Source organism: Equus przewalskii, chromosome 1 (assembly GCF_037783145.1).
Source record: "Equus przewalskii isolate Varuska chromosome 1, EquPr2, whole genome shotgun sequence".
Taxonomy (NCBI): Eukaryota; Metazoa; Chordata; class Mammalia; order Perissodactyla; family Equidae; genus Equus; species Equus przewalskii.
The window spans coordinates 57991154-58015526 of record NC_091831.1 but is presented as its reverse complement, the minus strand read 5'-3'; the positions used below and the strand labels follow the sequence as shown (position 1 = coordinate 58015526).

The 24373-nt window shown below is 53.2% G+C and overlaps 1 long non-coding RNA gene across 2 annotated transcripts; it reads right to left on the bottom strand.

Annotated features, from left to right (window-relative positions):
• Positions 1 to 452: 452 nt before the first annotated feature.
• Positions 453 to 20679, bottom strand: LOC139082190 (uncharacterized). Of its 2 annotated transcripts, XR_011537935.1 has the most exons (6): positions 20547 to 20679; positions 7045 to 7139; positions 6697 to 6811; positions 4505 to 4695; positions 2769 to 2852; positions 453 to 2376 (listed from the first exon to the last, which is right to left on the bottom strand). It is a non-coding gene; the product is annotated as an uncharacterized lncRNA (long non-coding RNA). The 2 variants fall into 2 exon arrangements; XR_011537936.1 differs by lacking the exons at positions 4505 to 4695; positions 20547 to 20679 and adding an exon at positions 8882 to 8995.
• Between the last annotated feature and the right edge of the window lie 3694 nt (positions 20680 to 24373).

Genomic DNA, 24373 nt, shown 5'->3' with positions numbered 1-24373 from the left:
GTGAGTGGGTGGATGGATGGATGGATGGACGCGTGGATGGGCGGGTGAGCGAATGGAGGAGTGAATGTGGAGTGAGAGAAGGAAGGAGGGGGAGAGAGAGAAGGAGGAAGGAGTGAATGAAAAATGAGTAATACACTTAGGCCCTCCAGGGCTTGCACTTCATTCCATTGCAGATAGCAGACACGAGGCCAGGCTCTGCCCTCATGGAGCTTGCATTTTCATAAGGGAAACTGGATAATTTAAGAAAAATTTACAAAAGGAAAAAGGGCCCACAGTGGGCCACACTCCACAGCATCCTTGCCGCCTGAGAGGCACCCTTTCGGGAAGGTCTCCAGGTGATCACCTGACCACCGTCATGCTGACCTCGGGGGGCACTGTCTCCCATTTGCTGTCTGACCCAGGAGCAGACTCATCATTCCGCCTTCGTTTCCGGTAGCACAATTGACAGAGGCTTGTTTAAACCAGACTTTACTATAGGCTTGAGGATAACAACAGGGACACAAACCCAGAGGCTGGCATGGGCCTTCATTAGGGTTTCCAAGTTCCTGGCATTCGTGTCCCCTTTCCCTATTCCCTCTACTGACATCACTTGGTTGATCTTGGTGCTTCCTCTCTGAGCACAGGATCCTCCTCTGAACTGTGCTCCAAGCAGCAACTAGCCCTCAGTGGGTGCTGGCGTGTGAAATAACGCTTAGTTGCCCTCCCTGGGCTGGGGAGTCTGGCCATGTGGATGTTGCTGACATGTCTTCATCTCGGGAGCCCTTGGAGAGGCCTCCCTGCCTGCTTCTCCTCCTGCTCAGCACTGGGGGTGACGTGGAAGCCATGCACTTGGTGGGGTTTGGTCAGCAGATGAAGCAGGAGCCCCATGGTTGGAACTGGAGTGCCGAGGACAGAGAGGACCAGGAACCTAGCCAAGCTCCTGGCAAAGACTCTCTAGCCCAAGGTGACTTGCTCAAGACCACATGGTGAGTGTCATAGCTGGGTCTACACCCAGAACCCCTGACTCCTACAGTCCGGCGCCCAAGGTCCCTCATGACTGGTGGGGCCAGGAGAGGAAGCCAGGTGTCCTAATCCTTGCCCGGGGCCCTTGCATCAGTCCACTCAGCCTTCCTTTCTTTGGCATTGAGGGAGACGGGGAGTTCTGTCCGTCTGTCTGGCCTCCTGAGCTTCATTTGCTGGCGACCTCTTCAACTGCCTCTTAGTTTTTGCAACTTCTTGTCTTTCCCAGGAGATTTTGCAGTCGAAGACGTGAAATGTGTGGAAAGCCATCTCGTGCTCTCCTCACTTGAGCCGTGAGGGGCGTGGGAGCAGTCTTTGCAAGTGGCCGGCCCCACATGCCCTGCTCCTTCGAGCCTTGAGTAGAGGATACTCTGTCCAGGACACGGCCTCTGAGATGACTCGGGGACAGTGCTGGAGGAGCTGGAGATCTGCGTTTACTAGCACCCAGAGGGTGCTCTGCACACAGTGGCTCTGATTTATGAAATGGGGCTGTGGGTGGGCTGCGTAAGTGGACTAGTGGTTGGTTGATGTTATGGATGGGCAGTTAGGGGTCCCGCGGGCAGGTTGGAATTGTGCTGAGGAGCTGACTGGGTGCCGAGTGGGCTGGCCAGCAGTTGGGTTGGTAGGCTGGGCATCAGAGAGAGATAGGCCTGGTGAAGGCTGAGTGGGTGTGGGCCAGAGATGCCCTAAGTAGGGTGTTCACTTGGGTAGCCAGATGGGAAGCACACACCCCAGGCTGTAGCTGAGCAGGGTGAGTATTGTGAGAGCAGGTGGGGGTGGGGAGTGTGTGTTCTGAGCGCTGGGTGGGTTGGGTATTGGCTGAGAGGGTCGATGGTGGCATGGGAGGTAAGGGGCTTGCTGGTTAGGGAGGGGGGTGGGTAGGCCGGCTGTAGAGATTGGGTTGGGTGTGTAGATGGGGTCTGGGCCTGGGCAGGCAGTTTGGGGCTGAAGATCTGGATGCTCCCCTCCACCTTCTCTTGGCATCTCATATTTGTCAGCTGCTGAGTCAAATGCCTGGCTCCCCTCTTGCCTCCTTCAGCTGCAAACCAGCTTCCAGCCCTCCACACCTCCCCACCCATCAATTAGCCTGCTCTGGTGCTGAGGGAGTGGCCCCAGGGTGGGACAGTGCCTATTCAGAGCAGTGGTCAGGGCCCGATCCACTTGAGCCAGCCCAGAGTGACCTCTGGATGCTTTCCGGAAACCTCTGGCAAGCGTCTCCCCTCTCACATTGCACAGGCTCAGCTGTTTGGGGAGGACGTGGCGTGCGGGCAGGACGCAGTGGGTGGCTTTCCGCAGGGTGAGTGGAATCACGGTTCCCCAGAGCTGAGCTGGCCACGGGTGCCATGATCCCCACAAAGGAGCGGCAGGGCTGGGGGCCTGGGCAGGGAGGGTGAGGAGCAGGGGGAAGCCTCAGGGGAAACTAACAAGGGCCTAGAAAGATCTGCTGGCGTAGATCCCTTACAAAAAGACCTAGATGTGACTCTCGGCCGGCATGGGCCTTTGTACCGTCCAGGGAGGAAGACTCTGTGGAGCCAAATTAGGACTAAACTGGGTGACAGAGGGACCATTGAACACCCAAGAGTCCAGAGGCAGTTTTCATAAGTGCTTCAAAGCAGGGGCCGTGCAGCTAGCCTGCTGGTATCCAAACCCCACCTCTGCTACTTCCTGGCTGTGTGACCTCATCAAGGCACTTGACTTCTCTGTTGCTCATTTTCCTCAATCATGAAATTGGGCTAATATGATGTCTTGTATTGTAATGTAATACCTACTGTTGTCTGCAGTCTCTCATCTTCTCACTAAAGGGGAGGCCCAGGGACAGCCATGGGCAGCTGGGTTCATGCCCCTGCAGATCTCTGAAAGCAATAAAGGTGCATTCATTAATTTAGATATTCCAGACAGAGGGTATTTCACCTGGCCCTCTTCTACATCAGGAGTGAGCCCTCGTTCCCGGGATCCACTCCAAATCAAGGAGCCTTGGGGGAGGGGATGGGGAGGGAATGAATGGTGCTTGATGGAGAGGCCCTTCCTGGTTCAGGGGAGGCCGAGGAAGACAGAAGGCTCCTGCGGCCCCTGCCCCGGGCATGCCAGAGGACGGGCGTGGAGGCCGCAGGCTGCCATGCACTGACCGCAGCAGGAGAGGAGAGGGCAGTGAACGGCCTCGTTGCTGGGCCCTCTCACCCTGCAAAGGCCCGGACGTCAGCTGTCCCGCCAAGAGTAGCTCCTGTGGAAGGAGCTGGTGCCGGAGAGGAAGCCCAGAGCGTGCTGGCCTCCCCAAGGGCCGGGTCCCAGGCTGCCTCTCAGGCCGTGGCTGCTCCACTGGCTTGCCCCCCAGGAACTGTCCAGTGTGTGGTCACCCCAGCTCGGAGCCGGTTGCTCACTCTGGAGTCCCACTCTGCTTCCAGCCACTTCCTGCTTTTGGCCTTGGCCCCTTTTCTGTCCCCAGCTGGGTCTCAGACACAGGACAGATCTTGGGTCCTAATGAGCTGACTTCCAGGGCTTCTCAAGGGCTTGGGGAACAGGGGTGTGTGTGTTGGCAGGGGAAGTCGAGTCAGGGGGAGCCTTTTCCTGTCCCTGTAACCAACTACGAGACCCTGGACAAGTGAGTTCGCCTCTCTGTGCCTTCTTGCTCTTAGCTCTAAAGTTATGACTGAGCTGCTTTCACCGGGAGGGGTAGGCTGGGAGGAGATATTGGTAAGGTCTGAAAAAACTTAAATTAGGACGTAAAAATGACCTGATTACTGGAGCCACAGAACCACAATGTGTATTCCCTCCATTATTGTCACACACTCAGCCACCTCCACGATTAACACAAGTGCCCACTGCCTCGGCACAGGTGTGCCCAGCTCCATGACTCAGCACAAGGAGCCAGCAACCTGGGTCTCATCGGGGGTTTCAGGCATCAAAAAGTCTAACTGAGGGGCTGGCCTGGTGGCGCAGCAGTTAAGTGCGCACGTTCCGCTTTGGTGGCCTGGGGTTCACCGTTTCGGATCATGGGTGTGGACATGGCCCCGCTTGGCAAGCCATGCTGTGGCAGGCATCTCACATATAAAGTAGAGGAAGATGGGCACGGACGTTATCTCAGGGCCAGTCTTCCTCAGCAAAAAGAGGAGGATTGGCAGCAGATGTTAGCTCAGGGCTAATCTTCCTCAAAAAAAAAGTCTAACTGCCAATTCTGCAAAATTGGGGCCTTAAGGAGAAGGCAAACTGCTGCACGTGTGTATATGTGTGTGTGTGTGTGAGTGTGTGTGTTTGGTCTCAAAGGCAGGTCAATGGGCTTTGGATTTCTCTGTCTGCTCACCGTTTGTAGCCCCCAACGTTTGCATAGCAGAGTTGACTGTAACTGCTGTCATTTCTCCTTCCCTTCAAAGTGGGAGGGTGAAGAAGAAGGAAAACAAGAATTTTTCTTGCACTTTTCACAGGATCAGACTCAGGCCCAGAGAGGTTAAGTGACTTGTCTAAGGTCACCCAGTGATTTAGACAAAATCCAGGCCCGGAAGCCTAATACCGTGGGTTCAAAGGCTGATGTTGGCCCATCTCCTTGTGGCTCCTCCTGCTCCTGGGGCATCTCAGGGGGTGTGCTCCTGCTCTGCTCCTCAGGGGCCCCAGGAGGAGGGTCGTTGGCCAGCCAGCTCCTCTGCGATGGGTCTGCCCTGCGGGACTTCACAGAGCAGGAACACTCCGCAGGCTTTGGACTTCCTGAGCAGGCCAGAGTGAAAGCAGTGAACTGCACCTCCCCAGTCCTGCCCTCAGGGAGCTCACCGTCAGTTTCTCACTCGAGGAAGCTTGCCTTGGCTTTCCAGAAAAGGCAAATGGAGGTGAGGTGAGGGGCAAGACAGCCCCAAGGAGGGCATGTGAGGGCTCAGACCTGCTCGATGGCAGAGCCAGACACAGGAGGCAGTGATTCAGCTGGTCCTGGCTGATCGGCGGCTATGGCAGGCAGGCTGAGCTCTGTGGATGGAGCCCTATTGGGGACAGTGGGCCCCTCTGGGCACCTTTGGCCCAGAGAGGGGTGAGGCTTCCCCAGGTCACCCAGGAGATTATTGAAGAGCTAGGCCTCCCGACTCCCACACCAGTGCTCCCTGAGCTGGGGTCTGACTGGTGACCCGGTCACTTGAGGGAACAGCTGGTGTCCCTGGAAACCAGCCCACAGTCCCCAGGGCAGAGTACCTGGACATCCTGTCCCCTTCCTTCCAGACCAGATGAGACCCCCACTGCCCAGGATGCTTTGGAGGACAGAGCCTGGACCCTGTTGGGGTGCGGCTGTCCCAGGGTCCAGGACAGCAGCCTGAGAGGTGACACGGAGGTGTCAACCCATCTGAGCAGGGACTCAGCCCGGCCTCACTCAGCTTGGGATAACCCAGAACCTTCTTCCCCACAGGAAGCTGAGGTGGGGTGGCAGTGTGCAGGGTCCCACGGCGAGTTAGGGGAGAGTCTGGGCAGACCAGGCCTCCTGCTCCTCCATTGCTTCTGATGTCACTCCCCGTCTCTGAGAAACAGAGGAGGGAGGAACCCCAGGCACGAGGAGAGACAGAACTTCTCTCTACCCTTCTTGTGCCTCAGTTTCTCTCTCTGGAAAGAGAGCCCCTTTTTCTTGACATTCCCCTGACTGAGAGGCTGCATGTTCTGGAAATGGTTCGTTACAAGGCCCTGGAGATCCCTGTCCTCCCTAACTACACCCCAGCTACACTGTCTTTGCTTAGTATCTCCAGCTTGCCAATCTTCTGCCCCCCTCAGGACCTTTGTCCGTGCTGCCCCTCCTGCCTGCAACACTCTGCTCTCTTCTCCTAGGTGTCACTGAAGGATGAGTGTGGTGGAGAGACAGGCCCAGGATGAACCCTGGGCTCCAATGTCAGACTGGAGAGATGGGGAGGAAGTGGCAAAGGAGAGCAAGAAAGAAGAGGACCAGGGAGAGCAGGTCCCAGGAGCCAGGGGAATGAAGTCATGGGCTCAAAGGTCAGGCAGTGGCAGAGTGAGGGCTCCAACCCAGATGCCCCATTTTAAGTCCAACATCCCGTCCTCCATGCCCACCAGCCCAGGCCGGAAGATGATGCTGGTGGAGGGTCTCAAGAAGAACAGAGAATGTAGATTCTCTGTGGCCATCACCTCTGAGCCTTTGTTCAGCCAGTTTCTCCCTGGAACGCCCTCCCCACCCCGTGTCTACTCATAAATCCAGCCCCCAACTCGGGGCCAAAGCTGAGTGCCTCCCCTCCTGGCCTGCGAGGCCACCCCTGCCTGCGCCCTTCTGCTCTCCCTCCTCTGAGCCATCCCCCCTGTGCCTGTTCCTGAGAAAGGAGGACCCTGAAGCTCGCCTCCCAGGCCTCCACCCACACTCCTTCCGTCAGTCCCTTCTGGAATGAGATAAATATGGCCCAAGGATGTGTCTCTAGTCTGCTCACCTCCCCACACCTCTGCCCCTGCCCTGGGTCTGGCTTACCTTGTGTCGCTTGCAGGCCTCATGGGGGTCTTCCCGCCTCGCATCTGGCCCCTCTGGGTTTCATTCGTAATCCGCCCTATGGTCCTTCACTCCTTTGTTCCAAACCTTCGATGACTCCCCACTGCCTATAACTCTTTGGGGACACTCAAGGCCCCCTCTGATCTAGCCCCAGCCCAGCTTTCTGGCCTTGCCCTCCCAGTCGGTGCCCTGAATGCTCCTTCTGCTCCGCCTCACATTTGCCAGGAGTTTCGGGGCCTCCTCACCTTTGCATACACCGAAGCGCCCGTTCTCCACCTAGGGAAACCACGCTTCCTTCCAGAGCCGCTTCAAATGGCAATTCTGGCTCCCGGGGGTTTCTATGACATCTGGGGCAGACACCTGTGCGAGGACGTCCATGGGTGACTCCCCCTGCTTCCAGCTCCCCTGCTCCTGGAGGCCAGAAACCTCATCTTCTTGTCTTTTGTGCGCACCCTGGCCGTCCCAGTGTTCTCAAGACACGTTTATGGAATGAATGAGCCAGCGCAGCCTGTAGAGACAGAGCCTCCCTCTCCGGGGACCACGGAGCCCAGGAAGGTCCTCACTCCCGTTCCTGGGCGTCACCCCCAGCTCACCTTCCCCTGATGATCTCTTTTGTGCTCTCAGGACTCTGGCTGATGAGCATCCTCACCAGGGTGCACATGGCTGATATCCAGCTGCTCGTGAGAACCTGTCAGGATGTCGGGATGAGGAAAAGGGAGCGCTCAGAGCTGGATGCCTGTAAGGAAACACCATGGCGGGGGCGGGGGGAGGCATAGGGGTGCAGCTAGCAGGAATCATGGGTGCGGTGTCCCTAGCGATCCTGTGGTTCTGGCTCCAGAGCCCCCCCTCCCACTGGCTCTCAGGGCTCCCTGGCTCAGCCTGAAGGCCTAGCTTGTGGAGGAGGAGGCCACGGAGCAGGGATTCAGAGCCCAGCGCCTTCCCTCCCTGTATAAACAGATGACTTAAAGGCTTAGGGGCAGAAGAATAGATAGGCCTGGCTGCAGCTGGACTCTACCGTGGGAGCTCACTTTTCCTGCGGGAAGCAGCCTCTGAGTTGAAAGCCCTGGGACTCCTGGCGGCGCTCCCACTCCAGCCTGGGAGGAGGGCCTGGCTTGGCCTCTGACTACCTCCCCCTCCCCAAGTTCTGACCACAGGGAAAAGGGGCACCTCCCAGACTCCCGGCCTCTCTATGAAAATTCCCTCATGTGCACATGATGTTGGGGGAACGCAGGGCCCGCTGGGACTGGCCCCTGGAAACCACTGGGGGTGCTCATGGGATGAGGCACAGCATGCACTGGTGACCTGCACTGGCTTCTGTGTGAGCCCAGCACTGCCACTAGCTCACTGGGGGGGCCTGGGCCACTGACATGACCTCCCTGTGTCAGCTGCCTGAAGAATGAGAACAGTAATAGTATCTGCTTACAGGGTTGTTGTCAGGATTAAGTGAGATAACATGTGCAAAGCACAGAACAGCGCCTGACACACAGTGAGTGCTCAACAAATGGTAGCTATTATTATTATTTTATTATTGTTAATGCCATCTGGGATCTGAATCCAACCCAAAGAGGCCATGTGTGCCCCACTTCACACAGTGCGGTGGGGAACTGAAGTCCCTAGGCTGCACCCCATGCCCGGCCTTGTGCCAACACTGCCCTGAATCTCTGAACAAAATCCGCCCTCTCCCCTCCACCGTAAGCAGCAACCTCCACCCAGATGTCTGCGCTCTGCTGACACCCAGCATCCAGCTTTGAAACATCTGGATGGCATATCTTGACTCTCTCTGTGAAGTCCAGATGTTTGGGCAGCGTATGGACTCCCCTTTCCGGCCTCCCCGAGGAGAGGGGCAGGGGGCTCAGCATGTTGTGGTGAACATCTGTGGTTGCAGGGAGGCTGGCCCATGCCTTCCCCGAGCCGGGCCTCCCGACCAAGCGCCCTCATGGGGGACAGAGGGATGGAGACAGGCCCTGCTCCAGGTCACTGCCTGCTGTGGGCTGGCTCTGTCCCCCTGCCTCTGTAGAATGTGAGCGTCAGCTGGCTTCCTTGCCAGGAGGGGCACTCAGGGCTGGTGGGAGCAGGGAAGGGCACAGGGTCTCTGCCAGCCTGAAGCCTGGGGACTGGGAGTGAGGAGCCTCCAAAGCTAGTCCTGGCTCTCCTATGCATTGCTGTGTGACCTTGGGCAAGCCACTCTCCCTCTCTCAGCCTTGCTTCCTGCATTTGAACAGTGAGGGGGCTGGGCCGGGTCAGTGGTTACTAAGTCTGTCCAGCGTCAGATCCCAGCGCTGCCCGCCCCCATTACCACCACCACTACCGAGACGCTAATTCCCTGGGTCTCAGGTGGGCCCGGGGCCCGGGAATTTTTAACAAAGGCCCCTAAGGTGTGCCTCCAATGTGGGAGCCACCGGCCCAGATGGTGTATAAGAACCTGCTGACCTTCTGGCGGCCTGTGTGCGATGTCTCTGGACCTGGTTCTCACAGTCACTCCGGAAGGCTGACGTCAGCTGCTCTGGCCGCAGACAAGCACAGAGGAGAGCTCACAGCCAGGTCAGGTGGCATTGGCAGAGTGTGTATGTGTGAGAGAGGAGGCACGTGGGTCTGCGTGTGCCATGATAAAGGGGTGTGAGTGGGGAATATGAGTGTGTCTGTCTAAAAGCATGTGCCTGGATGTGCATGTCATCAGAGTGTGCATGTGAGCATGTGTGTGCATGTGTATCTCTGAAAAGTATGTCATCAGAGTATATGTGTGTGTGTGTCCACTCAGCACCAAGACTGTGTTCTTTATAGCCCACTGCTCTCTTGTCACCTTTGTGATGCTGGGGAGGGACAGGTGCTGAAATGGCCCAGGAAGGGCCTCTTGCCCCTGCCTGCCCTCCAGCTGAGAGAGTGGATGCTTACCCCCACGGGGAGCTGCAGGGCTGGGCTCTGGCCTGGAACACACTGCTGTGAGTGGCTGGGGAGGGCGCTGGGGCCGGGTCAGCGAGGAGTGGGCTGCACAGCCAGGCCTGGCCACTCGGCTCAGCCCCCACCGCGGCCTTGACAGAGCCATGGCCTCGGGGAGGCAGCAGGGCCTCAGAGATCCCCCTCCAACGAGACATACTGCTGGGTGGCCTCCAGCCTGGGCAGAAGTTCCGCGGACCCCTCAGTTCTGCGTGTTGTCATTCAGCCCATTCTCAGAGCCTAAGAGGGTGAGTGACTTTGGCAAAGAGGGGACGGCTGGAGTGGAGAACTGGAGGGTCCCGGCCCGAGGCGCCTCCTCCGTGATCCAGGTCACCGCCACTATCTTGCCCTCTTCATCCTGCGCTGGACCCGTTTGCTCTTTCTTTTCCCCCAAAATGGGTCAGCCTCACCCAGCTACGCACACGCATACACATGTACCTTTGCAGGCAGGGGGCCAACCCCAGGATCCCTGTTTTCAGGCCCCATCCCAGCCCCTGGCTGGTGAGACCTTGTGCCTCCTGCTGGGGTGTCGTGAAGCCCAACCCAGCAAGGCCTGACGGCCCTGAGTCAGGAGGCCTGGTCTCTGCTCCCAGCACAGCCTTGGCCTTGCAGGGGGACCCTGGGCCGGATGGGAGCCAGGTGCAGTTGCAGGCAGATCCTGGCATCCCCCATGGAGATTAAGCAATAAGAACAATAACAATTAGGATCTTACTGAGCTCTTCCTATGTGCCAAGCACTCCTGGGAGCACTTTACATGTCATGACTGATTTGACCATCAAAGGACGGACGATAAGAGGTAAATGCTATTATTAGTCCTATTTTGCAGGAAGCCACTAAGGCCAGAGAGGTGAAGCAACTTGCCCAAGGTCACACAGGGAGTAAGCAGTGGAGACAGGATACAGAGCCACCCTGTGCTGAATCAGGTCACTTAATGGCACCTTTTCCGTTCCTTAGCACAAACAATGTGCCAGGCGCCCTGCCAAGCGCTTTCCATGCCTTCCCTGTCTCAGGAGCCTCCCGCTTCTTGAAGGACCAGAGCCGGAGGAAGAGGGAGCAGGAAAGGACCTGATGAGTGGCTGGGGAAGAGAGCCGTGGAAAGCTACGGAGGGCACGGCCGCAGTCGGCAAATTTTCTCCATAAAGGGCTAGAGAGTAAATATTTCAGGTGGTCTCTGTCGCAGCTACCTAGCTCTGCCACTGCAGTGCAAAAGCAGCCACAGATAGCACGGAAACGAATGAGTGTGGCTGTGAGCCAATAAAACGTTATTTATGGATGATGAAATTTAAATATGTATAATTTCCATGTGTCACAAAATAGTCTTCCTTTGATTTTTTTTTTTAACCATTTCAAAATGTAAAAAGCGTCCTCAGCCTGCGGGCTGTACAAAAACAGGGGTTGGGCCGCATTTGGCCCACGGGCTGTAATTTGCCAGCTCCCACGAGGGTTTAGTTTATGAGTACTGTGCTTTGTGGCTGTGCTGGTTCCTGCAATTCTTCAGCCAAATTGGAGCTCCTGTTCCCAGATGCTGCATCAAGCTAATCCAGAGTTCTGGATGAGAGTTGGACAATGGTTAGTCCTGATCCTGAGCTGGGATCCAGGTCTAAGCCAGGAACTCCTTTAAGGATTTGAGTTTTCAGCACCATCATTTCCTAGCCGAGTGATGTTGGACAAGTTTGTTAACCTCTGAATTAGATGAAATTCCCTTCAGGTGCAAAGGAGAGAACTTCAATTCAATTGCTTAAGCTAAAAAAAGACTTGTTGGTTCCTGAAATTGAGAAGTCTAGGAGTAGATCTAATAGCTTCAGGTACGGTTAGATCCAGGTGCTCAAATGATATTGTTTGGAGTCGATCTCTTTCCACCTCCTGGCTCTGTCTTTTCCAGTTGATTTTGTGCTTTACTACCGTCATCCTAAGAGGTAGTGCCAGCCATGGTGGTCTCGTCATTAAGATTCGGTGCTCTCACCTCCATTGCCTGGGTTCATTTCCCAGTCATGGAACCATACCACCTGTCTGTCGGTTGCCATATTGTGGTGTCTGTGGGTTGTTATGCTGCTGAAAGCTATGTCACCAGTATTTCAAATACCAGCAGGGTCACCCATGGTGGACAGGTTTCAGCAGAGCTTCCAGACCAGACAGACTAAGAAGAAGGACCTGGACACCCACTTCTGAAAAACATTGGCCATGAAAATCCTATGAATAGCAGCAAAGCATTGTCTGATATAATGCCGCAAGGTGAGGGGACGGCGCAAAAAGACCGGGCAGGGTTCCGCTCTGCTGTGCACAGGGTCACTAGGAGTCAGAATCAACCTGACGGCACTAAGAGGTGGCAGAAATGGCCACCAGCAGCTGAAAGCTCGCGTCCTCTCTGCTTAGCAACCCCAGTTGAAAGCAATGTCCACATCCCCAAACACTTAGCAAATTTCCAGAAGATGCTCACAGGCTTTGGTTGGTCAGGTTTGGGTCATGAAACTCCTGCTGAGTTAGTCACCATATCCAGAGGAGGCGGAATTCTGGGTTGCCCTTGCAGCCCACAGCAGGAACAGCAGCTGCCCGCCGCAGAATCGGAGGCTCGGTGTCCTCTTCGGTAAAAGGGGCATGCGACCCGCACTCAGTCAGGGCGGCAGTGGGGAACGGAAGCATCGTGACAGCCCTAAGCCACTGGAAAGAGGAAGGAAGGAAATGAGGTGCCTGTGGTCAGCCCTTCATCTGGGGACCTCTGATATCACACCACCACCTCTTGTTGAAAGACAGACCCACAGGATGTAAACTGGTACAGCCGCTGTGGAAAACAGCATGGCAGTTCTTCAAAAAATTAAAAATGGAATTACCATATGATCCACCTATTCTACTTCTGGGTATATACCCCAAGAATTAAAAGCAAGGACTCAAATAGACATCTGTACACCTATGTTCATAGCACCATTAATCACAACGGCCAAAAGGTGGAAGCAACCCAAGTGTCTATCAATGGATGAACAGGTGAACATAAGGTGGTATGTACATACGGTGAATGGTACTCAGCCTTTAAAAGGAAGGAAATTCTGACACATGCTACAACATGAATGAGGCGTGAGGATGTTATTCTAAATGAAACAAGCCGGTCATGAAAAGGACAAATACTGTATGATTCCACTTATAGGAGGCACCTAGAGCAGTCAGATTCAGAGACAGAAAGTAGAAGGGCGGGTGCTAGGGGCTGGGGGAGGGGAGAACAGGAGTTACTGTCTCATGGGCACAGAGTGTCAGTGTGAGGTGAGGAAAAGCTCTGGAGACGGATGGTGGTGATGGTTGTACAACAATGTGAATATACTTATGTGTTGTGCACCATGGAACTGTATACCTAAAAATGGCTACAGAGGTCGATTTTATGCTATATATGTTTTACCACTGTTAAAAACAAGTTTTTTTAAGAAAAGAAAAAGAAAGTCCCATAGAAGACAATTCTTAACTCAAAGATGATTAACTCCAAACTCCACGGAAAGCTGGGGGGTGAGGGCGCCATTGGGCGAACTCCCACCCGAAGCCCTCAAACCAGAATGGCCGGGTCCCCGCCTCTGCAGACTAATGGATAAAGAAGCTGAAAGGCCCACTTCTGTGCATCTTAGGGGCAGTGGGTGGTGAGGTTGTGGTTTGTTCTTGCTGTGCTGTCACTGAACACCTTCTGTCCTGCCCTCCGCACAGACACGGACAGAAGCAGTTGCTTCGAGTCCTGCCCTCATGCCCATCTCAGATGGAGGCCCTCCCTCCTGAGCCCTACAAACAAGGTCCCCAAGGCCTCTTGCCTGAGTGGAGGCAGGAGGTTCAGGGGATGGGCCTGGGGTCCCCACAGGCCATTGTGGCAGAGCTGGATCTGGACCCTGCATCGCCTCCTGAGAGCCTCTCCGACACTGCACTCAACTGCTGCGCTCTGTTCTGCACCCAGCGACCACACTGACCTTGAAAACTGCACCTCGACTAAGGTCACTCCTGCCTCAAACCCTCTAATGGCTCTTAGGATAAAATTCCAACTCCTCATCCTCCTGGAAAGCCAGCAGGTGCTGAGCCCTGGAGCTCTCCGGCCTCATCTCCGCAACCCCTTGGCCCTGGCCACAGGCTCACTCTCGATGCCTCCACCACAAGATACCCAGGGGCCTCTGCATTGCCCTTTCCTCCTCTGTGACTGCTCTTCTCCCAGCTTTCCCCAGGGCTGTCTCCATCTACTCCTTCAGGCTTCAACTCAAATACTATTGCCCAAAGAACCCTTCTCAGAGTGCCTGCCTGAAGTGGCCATTCCCAGTGAATCTCGGCTCTCTTTGCTTTGTTTCCTTCTTGGCACTCATCGGCTCAGACTCCCACAGGGGCAAGGGAGTGACAGCATAGCCTGTGTCATGCTGGCTGCAGTGGAAACTGTGGCAGCCACCATGCCTGGGTCCAACCCCACCGGATCCACCAAGCTCTGGCTTCCCTGGCAGCTGCCAGGAGGGGCTGGGAAATACAGTCCAGAATTACACAGCAGTCAGTTACATGGCGGATGGGGAGGAACCAGCAAAAACATCATTTGTTCTTTCTGCCCCGTCAGTGGCTTGTTCTGAGACACTGGTTCCATAGGGCCTCTCCAGGGATGTTCCACGTGATGGAGCAGCCAGCTGTGCTTTCTGAGAAGCTGAGGCTAGCTCAGTAACACACTACCTTGGTTTTGCTCTCCTTCCTCATTGCCTTATTTCCCTTCCCCTCACTCTTGCTTCCTCGGATTATACCCCACAATAAAGCATTAGTACGTAAGCTTTGCTGGAGACTCTGTTTTCTGGGGAATCCAGGCTAAGGTATTTACCTTTGCAAAATCAGCATAACACCTAGCAAAAATGAGTGCTAGAGAATATTGGATAGATGAATAGATGGATGGGTGGGTGGATGGTTGGGTGAGTGGGTAGATGGATGGGTGGATGGATGGGTGGGTGGATGGATGGATGGATAGATGGATGGGTGGGTGGGGGCCTGGGTGGATGGGTGGGTGGCTGGGTGACTGCGTAGATGGGTGGATGTGTGGATGGATGGATGGGTGGATGAAAGTCTTCACTAATAGAACACAGTAAGGAACTTTCTCGTAGTCATAGATGCAAATGTAGATATCCACATATTCAGGCTAAAAACATTGGTGCACACAGCTAGGGAAACGCTGCCACAGGTATGCCACCCCGTTCCCCTCCCAAATACTAAAAACACACACTCAGACACTCCTCCTGACCTGTGGATAACTCTGTCTCTTCCAGATCAAGCCTCTTATGAGTGAACCATGACTATATTTGCAAAGTTGGAAAAGAGGCTCCTGACACACGGAAGAGAACTGGCCAGTGGATAGATAATCCTCTTGAGAAAGGAGATGAGGGCCAACAGGCGTGCTCTTGCATACCGAACGCTGCTCTGAGCCCTGTGTGTACAAACTCACTAGAGCCTCGCAGCACCCTCTGAGGTAGATACTATTACTTCTTGCTTCTTATAACAAAGGAGGTAACTGAGACACAGAGAGGTCTAGAACCTTCCCCAAGTCACCCAGCCAGTAAGATGCTGAGGCTGGGTTTGAACCCATGGCCATCCGGCTCCAGCAGCTGTGCTCCCACCCACTGTTCTTGGAGAGAGTGGAGACGATTCTACTCTTCTTCTTCGCCAGCCCACCCTAGTGAGCCTGGTTTTCCCATCATCCCAGCCAGGGCAGCCTTCCACTCTAACCGCTCTCCCTCTCGTTTTACAATTGGGGAAAATGAGACCCTGAGAAGTGAAATAACTTTACAGAGAAAGAAGGAACAAAGCCAACCAGAGTTCCACAAAGTGCCAATAACATCGATATCATCGTGTCTCTGATTATAGATTTCATCACCTTGTGATGGGTAAAGACCTTTCACTCCATGGAGAGAAAGGAGGGCCTTGGGCCAGAGCTGTGGTTGAAAATTAAAAATTCTCTAGCGCAGCAACCAGGTCTCCAACTGAATAAGCTACAAAAGGTTAGAGAGCATGTCTGTCTAGTCCACCACGGCAGCCCTGCCCGCTGCCCAAGCTCCAGGCTGCATGCAGGAGACATTCAAGTGATAACAGCAACCCTTCACTGAGCCCTTACTGCCTGCCGGGCGCTGTTTGAACCACTTCACTTGTATTAACTCACTGAATCCTCTCAACACCCTTATGCAACTGAGTCTGTTATTATCTCCATTTTACAGATGGGGAAACTGAGGCACAGAGCCCTTAAGTAACTCACACACAGCACACAGCTAGTAATGAGTCAATGAATAAAGAAATGTCTGTTATGTCATCTCTGAGTCCTCCTAAAATGTCCCACCCAGGACCTCAGAGAACGCAGAGTCCACCCCAAGGCAGCAAGGTGTTCCTCTCCCTTCAGCAGGTAGTATGTGCAGTATTCTGGGGAGGAACCTGGAGAGTCTTCCCAGATGAGACCGGGCTGGGAGGACTGGTGGTCAGCGGGGCCAGGGGGGAAGCAGCCTGCGGAGGAAGCATTTTGTTTGCTATTCTGGAGGTGCTAAGCGGGAAGGTGGCAGTGCCTCACACGCACACTCGCACACACAGTGTCTCGGCTGACAGGAAGAGGAAATGCCTTGCATTTTCCGGCCACTTGTCCCCAGGCCAAGCCTAGATGCCAGCCCTAAAAATACAGCCTGGAAGCAGAGCTATGCTAACAGCTCCCCCGTCTCTGCTGCCCTCCCCTCCTTCCCTCAGGTTTATTTTTGAATGAAGACACTGCCTGAAAGGAACTTGATGCTGGGGAAACCTGAGCCCATTTCTTTCCTGTCTCCTTCCATTCAGGTTTCTGGAGATGGGGAGAAGGGAGGGAGGGAAGCAAAGGGGATGGGACAGAGAGGGTCACATACAGGCCCTTTCTGCATGATTTGATGACCTGGTTGGCAGTTAGAATTTGTCAAGCTGACCACCATGCGAGGCACAGCATGGGGAACAGGAGTCAAACACGCCCTCTCTGCCCTCAAGGCACTCACAGTCTCCACGAGGCAGGGACCAAACAAGAAAGAAAGCACACGGCCTGAGGCTGACTCCAGGGTCCTCCAGCCGGTCCTGAAGGGCCACTCCTTTGTGCCTGCCCAGAACTTACCAAGCAAATAAAGCCCCGGATGAGTGAAAGACAGAAGACCGCACTGCTGCGTACAACTGGAAACAAGGCAAGGCTGTCTACTCTTTCCAGCCCTATTGTACCTTGTACTGGGGTTGAAGCCAGTGCAATAAGGCAAGAAAAATAAACAAAAAGCATCTAGATTGAAAAAGAAGAAGCAAAACTGTCTTTATTTGCAGATAACATGATCTCCTACATAGAAAATCCTATAGAACCCACAAAAAAGCTACTAGAATTAATAAGTGAGTTAGAAGGTTGTAGAATTCAAGATCAATATACAAATGTCAATTGTATTTCTATATACTAGCAATGAGTAATCACAAACTGAAATTTAAAACACTGCCATTTACAATACCATAAAAAAGTATGAAATATTTAGGGATAAATCTGACAAAAGATGGGTAAGACGTGTACATTGAAAACTACAAAGCATTGCCGAGAGAAATTAACCAAAAGAACTAAATAAATGGAGAGATATACTATGTTCATAGATTAGAAGATTCAATATTGTAAAGATGTAGATTTTATGCTAAATTGATCTATAGATTCAGTGGAATCCCAATCAAAATCACAGAAGGCTTTTTGGTAGAAACTGACAAACTGATTCCAAAATTTTATGGAAATACAAAGAACCTAGAACAGTCAAAATAACTTTGAAAGAGAATAAAATTGAAAGACTCTATCTGATTTTAGGACTTATTATAAAGCTATAATAATCAAAGCAGTATGGTATTGGTGTAAAGATCAATGAAAGTAGTAGTCCAAAACTAGATCCACATATATATGACCAACTGATTTTTGACAGACGTGCCAGGAAATGGGTAAAGGATAATCTTTTCAACACATAGTGCTGAAACAATTAGACAGCGATATACAAAGAAGGAGGGCGAGGAGGAGAAGAAAAAGAACAACTTGGATTCATACCCTGCACAATATACAAAAATTAACTCAAAGGATCATAAACCTAACTGTAAGAGCTAAACTTATAAAACTTCTGGAAGAAAACATAGGAGAAACTTACTGACTTTGACTTTGTCAAAGATTTTATAAATAGGATGTAAAAAGAACCATCTATAAAAGAAAAAAATAAATAAATTAGACTTCATCAAAATTTTAAAAGTTTGCTTTTCAAAAGATATGGCTATAAAATGAAAAGATAGGTCACACGTTGGGAAAACTATTTGCAATACATTTATCCAACATAGGTCTTCTATCTAGACTTCATGAAGAACTCTTAGAACTCAGTAACAAGACAATAAACAGCCCAATTTTTTTAAATGGGCAAAAAATTTGAACAGACACTTCACCAAAGATTTGGATGACAAATAAGCACATGAAAAACTGTCCAACATCAGTAGCCATTAGAGAAATGTACATTAAGAGCACACTGAGATACCACTACTCACATGCTAGAATGGCTAAAAATGGCTCTAGAAGACTAACCATACCAAGTGTCACCCAGGATGTGGAGCAACTGAAATGCTCATACACTGCTGGTGGGAAGGCACAATGGTGCAAGCATTATGGAAAACAGTTTGGCAGTTTCTTTTTACTCAGGTATTTACCCAAGAGAAATGAAAGCATATGTCCACGCAAATATGTATTCACAAATGTTCATGGCGGCTTTATCTGTAACAGCCAAAAACTGGAAGCAACTCAAATGCCCATCAACAGGTAAATGGATATACAAATTGTGGTATATCTACACAATGGAATACTACTCAGCAATAAAAAGTAACGAACTATTGGTACACACAACAGCATGGACGGACATCAAAATAATTAAGTTGAGTGAAAGAAATTGGACCCCTCAAAAAAGTACACAATGGATGGTTCCATTAATACAAATTCTAGAAAATGCAAACTAATCTAAAATGACAGAGAGCAGATCAATTTGGGGGGTGATGGATATGTTCATCATCTTGATTGTGGTGATCATTTCACAGTGTAAGGGTATGTCAAAATTTATCAAATTGGACACTATCCATATATAATGTGTAGTTTATTGTCTGCCAGTTATATTTAAATAAAGCTGTAAAAGACAAAAGTTTTCTTTAAAAAATCTGAGGATGGGCCCAGGCAAGGATTCTTAACTGAGTTTTGGTTGTGGCTTTCTGAGAATATGATGAAAATCACAGAAAGTCCCATATGCAGGGGTCCCACCCACGATGGACCTCCAGAGACCTGTGAGGCCCACCCTCAGATGCCACCCTCCACATTCTTGGTCTACAGCAGTTTCGATGACCACACGTGTTAATATGCTGGTTCTCCACACAAAATAATGCTGGGCAGACCCGTTCCCTTCAGTATTTCCCACCCTTACCTGGTCTCTTTTTGGACCAACAACACGTGTTTACAACAAAGCCAGTAGAGATTACAAGGAGGCATTGAACACTGAGATAGAGCTAAGGAGTTGGACTCATCGTGGGTCATGCCTGGGGGCTGCCCTCTGATGCGCTGTGCACTGATGCCTGGACTCTTGGACCCTACATATGACAAAGACTTGGAGCAGCCATCCTGGGGGAGCTGGAGAAACCGGAGCAGGCTCCACTTTCACCGTCTTTCTCTCCTGCCTGGGTCTCCCAAACTCAGGCCTCCTCCATCACAGGCAGACACGTGGCATAGCCTGTAATGAGATGGGCCTGACCGCCGGTGCGTCCTCGGCTACTGAGCCTTGACTCTGGACACAGGCTGACTCCCGACTCTGTGAGAATGACCCCAGACCCTAGCCACAGGCTGACCCCTGGCCCTCGCCCCAGACTGAATTCTAACTCCCATCACTGCTGATCCTGATACTGACCCCACACTGACTCCCACGTGGTATAAATCACAGAGGAGTCCAGACAAGGAACTGTCCGCGCTCAGGGCTGAGCACCTCTTGGTGGAACATAGCAAAAGTCTTGTTTTCAGTCCTGTTGCCTCTAAACGTGAGACGACGATGATGATGATAAGGCAAAGATGAGGAGGTGGGAAGGTCCTCAGTGTGATTTGACTGTGTGAGCAAACACTTCCCACCTTGAAATCTGGAGACTGAGAATCAGCCTGCGCTCCCCTCCCCTGATCCTCCCCCATTTCCAGGGGTTACTGGTCCCACCCCATCCTCTGAACCTCCAGGCTCCTCCACTCCGGGAGTCCCTGGGGAGAAGTAGCTCAAACCTCCCAGCAGAGGGCGCCCCGTGCCTTCTAACTCGGCATGGTGGCCTGTTTCCTGGGTGCCAGGGCCAGAGTCCTTGGCACACACTGACCCAGCTTGGCTGCTGGGCAGCAGGAGGGGGTTCCTGGCAAGATGGCTCCTTGGGCTCCCCTCCCAGCAGCCAAGTCCTTCCTGACTTGTGCTCTGTCTGTGCCTTGGCATCAATGGTGTCAGTGGGTTCAGAGATGCCTTTGGGCTGGAGCCTTCAAGTGTGGCTGCCCTCCCTTGATGCCTCAAAGAGCCCTGACAGTTAGTGGGCACCCACCACAAAGTGCTACGGTTCTTTGGCCTTCCTAGCCTTCCCCTGGCCTCTGGAATCAGGTCCCTGCCCTCCAAGAGTTCTAATCCAAGCATCCTTGACCAGGGTTTTAGCCTAGTGGCTCTCAGCCATGGCTGCCCACCAGAAGCACCTGAAGAGCTTCTTAAAAATATTAGTGCCTTGTCCCACCCCCAGCCAATCAAAAGAGACTCTGGCGTGTGGCTGAGGCATAGTATTTTGTTATGAGTTCCCAGGTTGAGAATCAAGGGGCTAGAAGGTCTGACAGAGGCCCTGGCCCTTGCTGCTCCCGGTGTGGTCAAGGGCCAGCAGCATCTGCATCACTGGCAGAGTCTGGGGCCCACCCCATCCTAAGTCCTAATGTCCTCGTGAATCCAGATCTGCCTTTTTACAAGGCCCCAGGGGATTCACGGGCACAGTAACATCTCAGAAGTGCTGACTTAGAAGCAAAGCCACAGCTCCTGACATCCAGAGGTTGATTTCATGATCAGGCTTCAGGGAAGCAGAGCAAAAACAGAGGGCACAGCAAGGATGCAGCCTGATGGAGAAGGGCCTCCCTGGAGCAGAGAGGGAAACCCACCTGGGAAGAGAGCTTGGAGCCAGCCACAGAGAGCTGTGACCGGCAGACGGGGTGGAGCATTTCCTGTAGACAAAGGGGGCCCTCGAAGATTCTTGAGCAGCAAACTGCCTGAAAATAAGAGCTTAGAAAATCTGGAAGAGAAGGCAGTGAAATAGAAGAGCGACTTGCTTTCCACAGCCCCGGGCAGGGTGATTAATAATGAAAATAATAACAAGGAAAGGAATAGCTAAAATTTTTTGGCTCCAACTATGTTCCCAACATGCTTCAGAGTACTTGTTTTGGTTACAAGTAGAGTGGAGGTTCAGCTGGTGCACACCGGGCAGGCTTCTGGGGGCATCTGGACTGATGGGTCAGTGTCCCCAAAGTCCCTGTTGTCAATCACGTTGAATGTCATCCCTGGTCACATCTAGGCCTTTGTCAAACAGACCGCGTGCCACCCATGGGTGGTCAAGTAGCGTAGCCACATGGAGCCTCCATCTCTTTCGTGCTAAATGGAGTTAACAGTAACTCCACCTCCCGGGCTTTGGTGAAGATTGAAGGAGAGCGTTACATAGAGTACTGAGCAACACGTCTGGCACACAGTAGGGTCAGTAAATGGAGCTCTTGTTACTTGGCAAAGAGACCCAGGTGAGGGGGTGACCCTTGAGACTGGAGACTGGGTATGTAGTCTACACCCCACTTCAGACTCCTGGACTGCCCCCCACCCCCACTGGACCATGGGCAAGGGCTCCAGGTTCCTGCTCCCACTCCGCCCCTTTGCTCCAGTGGAGCAGACCCAGCTCCTCCCAGACTGCGCCTGCTGTGGGGGCAGCCTCCTCTCCTGCTGTTCCTTCAGCCGGGATCCCTTCCCCTCTGCCTTTGGATTAACTCTTCTTGCCCCTTGAAAACCTAGCTCAGTGAACAAAAGAGAAACTGAGTCACGGGGCACAGTCCCTGAGTGCTGAGGCTGGGTTAGAAACCCCCGCCTGCACTGTGACCCCCCAACACCCTGTGGCCATTGCCCCAGTGCTGTGCCCACTGTCATCTCAGGTGTCCTGTCTACCTCCCCCGCAGGCTGTGCCAGGGCTCCCTGGGGCCAGGAGCACTCAGGCTCAGCGCTGTGGCCCGAGAGCTTGCCCCAGCAGCTGGAGGGATGTGGGCAGGCCATAATGTTGAGTGAGTGAGTGAATGAATGAATGAATGAACACTCCCTGCCAGAGTCGTTCCTCCAATGCCCCGTATGATCCACCCAGAGTCCCTGCTTATGAGGGGAGGTGGTGTGACCTCATTAAGGGCTGGAATCATCATTGTCATAATTATTATTAACCCTTAGCTTCCTGGGCTACCAAACAAGCCCGGCTCTGCAGAGTGGAGACCCCCAGGGTGCAGGAGCCCCCAGCCCAGCCTCGGCATCTGTATGAGGATTTCAGGCCAGGCAGTCAGCCTGGTGTGCAGGCTGGAAGGGTTGGGAGGGCCCTCCACAGCTCCTCTAACCTCTCAACGCAAACCCCTACTGGGAGCGGGTCAGGCAGCGCAGGGACTTCCCTTGACTGAGATCCAAAATCTCCCTCACTTTACAGCTGGAATCCAGGGCAGAGCCCTCTGACACTGCTGTCCCACCTCATTCCAGCGAGGGTCAGACCTGGCAGATCCCCCACCCCCTGACTTCTCCTCCTTCCCTCACCTTTACCCCCAAGTCATAGGTCATTGTTCCCCAAAGTGGACACAGATCTTGAGGGGTGTTCCCAGTCAAACGCTCCACATCACATTTCCACCCTGCACCCCTAGTGCTTCCTAATGCACATTTGCTTCTAAACGCCCTGACAAGTCCTGCAATAAAGAACCCGTTTCCCTCCTGTATTTGTTTCCTGGGGCTGCCCTAACAAATTACCACAAATGTGGTGGCTTAAAACAATATAAATTTATTCTCTTACAGTTGTGGAGGCCAGAAACCCCGCATCAAGGTGTTGACAAGCTGTGCTCCCTCTGAAGGCTCTAGGGGAGAATTTCTGCCTTTCAGCTTCCCCTGGCTGCAGGCATTCCTTGGCTGGGGCTGCGCAAGTCCAGTCTCCGCCTCCACCTTCAAATGGGCTTCTCCCCTGTGTATCTGTGTCTCAAACCTCCCTCTGCCGTTCACATTCGCTGGACTTAGGGCCCACCCTGAATCCAAGATGATTTCATCTCGAGATTCTTAATTACACTTGCAAAGACCCTTTTTCCAAATAAGGTCACATTCAGGGCTCTGGGACTGGGACTTGGACGTATCCTTTTGGGGCCACCATTCCGCTCTGCACACCTCTGTTCAACCCAGAACTCCCCAAACTGCTTACGGAACTGGCCCCGCCTTTTTCATGAACGTAATTTATAAAGCACCGTTCGTTCGGGGAGTGCCATCCCACGTCCAGGAGCCCTGGAGGCTGCTATCTGGGTCGTCAAGTCCCACTCCCACCGCCGCGTTGTAGATGAAGATGCTGAGGCTGGAAAGGTGCTGCTCCTTGTCTAAAGTCAGCCAGGGAGGCATAGGGCCGCATCTGGGCGAGGACTCAGAAGTGCTGACAGCCAGACAGCTGCATCTTACCGCGATGCTAATTCCTGAAAGCTCACCTCCCTCCCGGCCCCAGATGAGTGCCCGTGGCCTGTCTGACCTGACAGTCCCCAGGCCCCTCACAATGGGGGTCTCTGAGGAGAGCGCCAGTGGGGCCCTCCACGCAGCAGGACAGCTGCCGGCTGGGCCTCAAGGAGACCTGGAAAATAAATGACGAGGATGGGCTTGGGGCTCGGCCCCTGGGGCTGGAGATTGATGCGGCCACAGCCAAAGCGACATAATGGGCCTTGCGGCTGGCCAGGCAGGAGATAAAAGGCAAGGGACATAAATAACGCAGGGGACAAAGGGTGGGCAGCCTGCCGAAGGAATCAATCCTTGCTCCCGGGCAGGCTCAGTGTGGGAGTCAGGGTGGGAGGGAGGGCAGTGAGGGGGCTGCCAGCTGCCCCCGGGCCCTCTTAGTCACACTCACCCTACATGGGCGGCAATGGCGGCTGGTGAGTCCCGCCTGGGGCACCAAGTCACGCAATTGGTGAAGGCACCCTCTCTGCCTCCGTTTCCTCCTCTGTGAAAGGAGATGAGTTCAGGCCAGTGTTTCCTGAGAGCAGTCCGCGATCACCTACACCAGCGTGCCCTGGAAAGCTTGTCCAACAGGCAGCGTCCTGCGCCCCACTACAGACCCATGAGTTAGGGGCCCTGGGGGAAGGTCCTGGACCAGCGCGGCGCAGGGGCTGCCCGGGTGTGAGGCCACTAGATCCTTCCATCATATGGATTAGACGGATAGATAAGTAGGTGGGCGAGCAGGTAGATGGCTGGATGTTTGCATGCATGATGGGTAATAGATGTCTGCCACCATTTATCAACCCTTTGCTGTGTATTAGGCTGAATTCTTTGCTTGTGTTTATCCAATTCAATTTTTACTTTATTTCCCCCACTTTGCAGAAGAAGAAACTGGTTCAAAGAGTTTCCGTGATCCTCTAGGGTGAGTGCAGGGCCAGGATTCAGCCTGGGTCCGTGAGAGCCCAGAGCCAGGGCTCCTTACCACAACAGTGGACTGCCCCCATGACCAGCGGACGCTGTGTGTGTGCATGCGTGTGTGCATGTGTGTGCATGTGCGTGTGGTGATCCTCTGGGCGGTGAGCATTAAAAATTTATCTTTACAACCCTGACATCCCTCAAACCAGAATCTGATCAGAGAGCCCCCATCCCCACCCCCTCCCTGGGCCCCTGCTCTCTCTGGGCCTGAGGGCCTGGCGAGAGCGAGAGGGCTCTGGAGAGGTGCCGAGCCCCTCTCCAGCCTGACAGA